The 6,318-nt window shown below is 48.3% G+C and overlaps 1 pseudogene; it reads right to left on the reverse strand.

Annotated features, from left to right (window-relative positions):
• Window positions 1–1,149: 1,149 nt before the first annotated feature.
• On the reverse strand, window positions 1,150–1,897 carry LOC121048046 (annotated as a pseudogene).
• Between the last annotated feature and the right edge of the window lie 4,421 nt (window positions 1,898–6,318).

A 6,318-nucleotide genomic window follows, 5' to 3' on the forward strand; every position in this document is an offset into this window, starting at 1 on the left:
GTTGTCTCGCTCACAAGTGCGGCAAGCATTCTCACAGCGTGTATTTCAACATCCTCCAAGCCTTGCTTGTGTTGAGAACTAGGCTGTCCAGCTCTTGACAAAGCGTCAGCTAGCGCACGCTTTCTGCCAGGGAGAAACTGTAGCGTGAAGTCGTACCTCATCAGTCTCAAAAAGAAACGTAGGCGAGGGGGAACATCACCCAGTCTTTTTTTAGATAAAGCCGGCTGGGATCAGTCTCGAGAAGGACGTGTCGACCATATGTGAGGTGGTGAAACCTCTCACATTCAAATACCAGCCCAAGCGCCTCCTTCTCAATCTCAGAGTATCGTGATTCGCTGTCCGAGAGTGATCGGGAGACATACGCTACAGGGCGCCACAACTTGCATGCAGCTGCAATAAGGCTGCTCCGAGTCCATCTGTAGATGCGTCCGCCGACAGTTTTGTGGGTCGACTAGTGTCAAAAAGTGCGAGGACTGGATGGAGCACTGGTCAGCATGAGTTTTAATTGCTTCCGCTCACTGTCATGAGCCGCTGTCCACTCAAAAAGTACATCGTCGCGAAGAAGTTGTCTAAGATTTTCTGTACGTTCAGATAATCTCTTTAAGTATTTTCCGAATTAATTTATAACGCCTGATACTTTCTTTGTTCACTACATCCCCAAGGATGTAGTGAGCTAGAATTCCAAACTGGCATTTCTCTGAGTTTACCGTCAGACCTGCTCTGTGTGCAGCTTACAGAGCTGATCGCAGCCGATCATCGTGCTCCTGTTGCGTAGCTCCCCAGACCAGCACGTCCATCAGTGTAAACACGTACCCCCTTCAGACCTTCACAAATTTCAGACATCGCACGCTGTAATACCTCTGGCGCAGAAGCCAATCCAAACGGCAACCTCAAAAATCGGTATTGTCCAAAAGGGGCGCCGATTGTGCAAACTCGGGATGTTTCATCAGTGAACGGTATTTGGTGAAAGCCTGCCCGCGAATCAAGCTTCGAAAACACTGTGGCGTTAGCACGCTCAGCTTGTATAGCTTCCCTTCTCGGCATTTCGAAATGCTCACGTCTCAGACACTCATTGATTCTTCGTGGGTCCATGCATACCCTTATACTGCCGTTCTTCTCTTTCACCAAGACCAGGATGCTTACCCAGTCTGAGGGCTCTTTCAGTCTTGGGATAATTCCTGCCTGCTCCATGCGGATCAGTTCTTGCTTCAGCGGCTCCATGAGGGCTTGAGGTACCCTACGGGTGGGTTGAACGACAGGCACTGTGGCCTCCTTGAAAGAGATGCTGTATGGACGTTGGATTTTCCCTATGCCTTCAAACAATGCTGGAAATTCTCTCTGAATTTGGGATTGAGTATCCGTGGTGGTGGTGATCTCGTGCACACGGTTCACCAAGCCTAACGCTTCACAAGTAGGCAATCCTAGAAGTGCACGCCTGTACTTTTTGACGACAAAAGACTCGGCAGAAACAACTTTTTCTTGGAACTTGAGCACGAGTCTGGCTTTTCCAAGGTGGCCGATAGCGCTGCCGTTGTAGCTTTGTAACAGTGCCGGACTTGGTAGCAGGTGCTGCCTGGAGTCGGCGCTTCAAAAGAGTGACAGCGGGAGAAGATTGACTTGGGAGCCGGTGTCTACCTTGAACTGTACAGGCACCTTTTCAATCATTACCTTGATCAACCAGTCTTTCTCGGCGATTTTCCCGGACTCGTCGACCTGGAGTATTTCAAAGTTATCTTCTGACGGTATTTCTACTTCCTCCACTCGCCGTCTGCTTTGTTCATCTTGAGGCTTTGCGTAACAACATATCGCGAAATGGTGTTTCTTCCCGCACAAATTGCATTACTTGCCGAAAGCTGGGCACCGGCGTGGTGCGTGAAATCGGTTGCACTTTCGACATCACAGACGTGACGCACTGTTTTTACTCTTTTGCATGGCGTCTACTTGTTCTACTGATGTCGGGTGCTGATCCAGCCATATCCTCGCTTCTTGCGACGAATTCTCTGCAGCTTTGCGGATTTTCGTTGCTTTCTCAAGGGTCAGGTTATCCTCCCTCAGCCGACGTTCCCGCAGTTTGGAATCTTTGAAGCCATCGACAATCTGGGGCCGCTTGCTCGAACGAGTTGAGACACAACTTGAGACAATCTCAGCCGAGACCAAACTTGAGCACTTGCTCGAAACGAAACTTAGCCTGGACTTGAGACTGAAACCGAGTCTCTGACTCAATTCTAGTCTCAGATCGTGAGACAGCCACAGAGAAGGCTCACTGGCGGTCTCAGAGTAAACAAAATGTCGGACGTGGCCACAAGACACCGGCTCCAAACAATATTTGCCGCATAAATGCGGTCCGCGGCACCGTCGGACCGGTCGGACCGTGTTTTCCAGAACCGATTTCGCCTCTTCGACGTTTCTGGCGAGGTTTCGGTTTCGCCGCGACGGCAACATGCGCATCACTGGAGTCTTGGAGGTAAGAAAACAGTCTTATTGCTAACGTTCCTCTTCGACTATATGTTACATGTATTAAGCGGCCAGCTGCAAAGTAATTTTGGACCAATCGAGACTTTTGTTTTTGTCAGTTCAAAGCCTCTTCTGACCAACATGCAGCGCCGTCATTGAGTCCTCAAAACGTTGTGTAGCGATCCTTCCCCAAGCTCTCTCTATTTTTTGTTGTCTTTGGTGTGGCGCGGCCTTTCGTATCCTGGTGAGTTTCTCATTACGAAAACGGTTTTACAGAAACAAGTTTCACAACGTGTCTGTGGAAATAGCTGGTGCATACTTGAGGGCGTTTTGAAAAGGAGCAGACTCTTCGAAGTGGTAGCGAATGCCATGTCTTGATCATATCTTGCGGAAAGCTTTGTTCTTTTGAGGACTATGTCAGCGGAACAATGGAAACTGCGATAGTATTCAACTGACGGTGTAAACCACGTTTCCTCCTTCAGGTGGTCAACAGCAGCGGAACTCCCCGAACTGCAGCAGCAGTTTTACGCCGTGGGCGGCTTTCCGGGCGTCGTGGGAGTCATCGACGGCACCTGCATTCGGATCCAAGGGCCGCCGAGCACGAGGAACAGTTCGTGAACAAGCACTACTGTCACTCCATCAACTTGCAGCTGATTGTGAACGCGCGCTCGAGGATCCTGAATGTGGAGCCATGTGACCCGGGAGCATCCACGATTCCTACGTGCTGTCGCGGAGCAGTGACGGGGAGAACGTCGCGACGGGCGCGTACGGCGGCCTCCTTATAGGCCATTGCGGCTACCCGTGCAGAGCGTGGATGATAGCGCCTTTCCGATCGCCGACTGCGCCAGTGGAGTGTGCGGACAACCAGGCTTACGGAACAACATGGTTTGGGATCGAGAGGTAGGTGTTATGGAGAGCTGCTTTCAGAAGAACAGTGTGCCTGTGAGATGTCTCGGAGCTACCTTTTTCTAAAGTGTAGGGCACACTCCGCGTTGAATAGCAAGGCTATGAACAAACTGGTTTATGTACACAGTGTATCCTAAGATAGCCACCATGCCAGGTTGTAGATAAAATTTATTTGTAGCCAGACTGCACCGAATGGCAAACAGCAGCAGTATCATGGGGCCTGGCAAAGAACTCCTGAGTACAGTTGTATCAAGCATCACCGTAAGTGGAGTCGAGGGTTTTGTTTGTTGTTGTAACCCCACAGATAATGAGCTGAAACGCCTGATCCTGACTTCTCTGCGTCCATGATCCTAACAGGCCCTATTACCTCAGTTTTCTAGATTTATAGCTTTTAGGTACATCACGTTGTTTTCTGTTCTAAAAAGTGCAGTACGTTCCGAGTATCTTAATTTTGCGCCTCCGCCAATAAGCTTTCAACTTTTGCCGGTAAGAAATGATTGCAAACCTAGAAGCGTGACCATATTAAGATACGCTCTGCGTTTCCTACACTGCCAGACACGATAATGAGGCACGTTAATTTCTCTGACCCCAATGTGGGGTCAACTTTCTGTGGAAATGCAGATACAGAGCCAAAGCATGCCATTTTGCTGCGTAGCTAAACATAGTTCAACCAAAATAGTTTGCTGGGTATAACTTGACCACTTTAAAAAAACTCTTATTGTTTTATTTAGCCTTGTTTCTGCAACATTGCTATATTAGTGAAAATGTGTTAAACATCTTTTTTTATTTTTTAACTCCTTTGGGTTTTCTTTGTTTTTGCCACAGGATTTCGGTACTCCATTACATCATAACTGGGTTGGGAAAAGGCGAAGGCTACGGTCTAAGCAAACCAATCAGCAGGTTGGGAGAGACACTTGACTCGCTAGGTGCGTGCAGTGCTGTCAAAGACATGGGCGAAAAAGAGAAGAATGCAGCTTTTGTGAAACCTTTGAGTTGCAGGTTAAGTTTCAGGGGAGGGAAAGCAACTTCCAAGTTCCTCCTTTCCCACTTCTTCAACTGGTTGGGTTACGCTTTGCCTCTGTCACTGATTGGCTGGAGGGGACCGTAACACTTGCTCTTTTCCAAGTGACGGTGAGACAGAGTATAGTTTCCTGTTGAACAAACATGGTGTCTTTCTCTTGCGCATTGGGCAGGGGTGTGGATTGAGCTAGGAGCTTTGAGCTCAGGGTCCCTAGGTTCTGCATTGCGAGTTTTTGCTAAACAATTTCCGAGCAATGGTACGCCACTGACTCTCCCTAGAGCCAACAGTAATTGAATGCGATCCAAATAGGATTTTGCTTGGTGCCGTAGCTTGTGCGTGTTCCTATTTTGGTGTATTGTGCAGACGCTATAATGTTCCAGCACCAGAAGAGTTAACATATCAATAACCTCAAAACTGCAGTCCCGGTGAACTTCACGGCTTTCACGGCACGACACAAATACTAATCTCATTGACGCTGCTGCCTGCATGCCACTCGGCGGTGAAGTCTCAAAAAGCCTGTATAAATGCGGTGGTGCGAAAGGCAAGCATTTTCCTTGAGGTGGGGCTGTGGCAGGTGTTTTTGTGGTTATGACGTTCGCTTTTAATTGGCTGAGTGTGTAAAAGTTGTTGCAACCTTTCTGTGAAGCCATAATTTCTTCAGTTTTGCATGCTGCCAAACGAAATAATGAAGTGGAAGGTTTGTGCATGCTAGAAACTAAAGGCGGGGACATTGAAGAGGACTAAGCAGAACACATATTTTAATATATTTACAATCCGCCTTCCTTTTATAAGGGCCCTCTTGTTGAGCAGCCCGCAAAGACTTTTTTGCGCTGTTCTCTATAAAAAATAGCCGCAATCTGCGTCTCCCTTGATGCTTTGTGCACTGCCTGTGCCGTTCTAAGCTCCTCGAGGGCTGTATTTAGCCAAGGACGGACACATTTTCATTTGAGTGGCATGTTTTCCGCCTGTTGCGCAAACAGATATTTATAATACTGCCTGTCTGCAGCCTGCAGGCGGGTTGCTGGGCCTCCAAACTGGTTGTGGACAACACGGTCCCGGTCAGCGTAGGCCTGGTGGTGGTGGTTGCCCTTCCAATGGCAGCAGTGCTGCCTCAGGCTGAAGGGGCGCCTCATCCTCGTCCAGTTGCCAGTCCTAAGGCTGGTAATCTTTCGTTCCCCGGACTTTGGCATTTTGAGGAAAATGACCCCGGGGGCCACGAAGACCATGTGGCCGAAGACCCAACCTTCCGGGCCAACCACGTTAGTTGCTGATCGCACATTGACTGGTGCTTTGCTGACCCTCAGGACAATTCACAAGAATGTTTTTAATGTCACCCCTGTACATAGTTCGAGCGCACTCTTATTTGTTTTTCAGGAAATCGTTTTGTGTGCATGTGGATCAAGCTCGATTCCTCAGCTCTCAATCGTTGTGGCTATTGGTTTTGAAAGTAGCTAAGCTTGAGCAGAACCACTCTACCCTGTTTTAAAATCTCGATGTTGGAAAGATGTTGGAAAAGGCTCATACAAGTGTAGCCGTAATATGGCACATCCTATACAGGCAAAAAGGCGGCTCCAGTATAGTGGATTAAGGCGGAACGATACAGGTAGGTGGAACCATACAAGCGTGTCGTATTATGGGACATCCTATAGCAGCGTAGTGGATTATGGTGGAACCATGGAGGCGGACGGAACCATACATGCATAACGTAATATGGGACATTCTATACCAGCGAAAAGGCGATACCACCATGGTGGAGCCATATGGCTCCTGCACACTAGTATCGCCTTTTCACAGTGTACAGGGCGATTTAGTTTTAAGCTTACATATATGTTTAGAAAGGTCGTGAAAGCTAAATTAATGCGGTTTGTGCAGGCGAGTTTTACGGCCAGGCGTACGTAGTATAGAGACCTAATCGTAACGATCAGTCGGATAATTAA

This window comes from Ixodes scapularis, unplaced genomic scaffold (assembly GCF_016920785.2).
Source record: "Ixodes scapularis isolate PalLabHiFi unplaced genomic scaffold, ASM1692078v2 PGA_scaffold8__174_contigs__length_109621045, whole genome shotgun sequence".
Lineage (NCBI taxonomy): Eukaryota > Metazoa > Arthropoda > Arachnida > Ixodida > Ixodidae > Ixodes > Ixodes scapularis.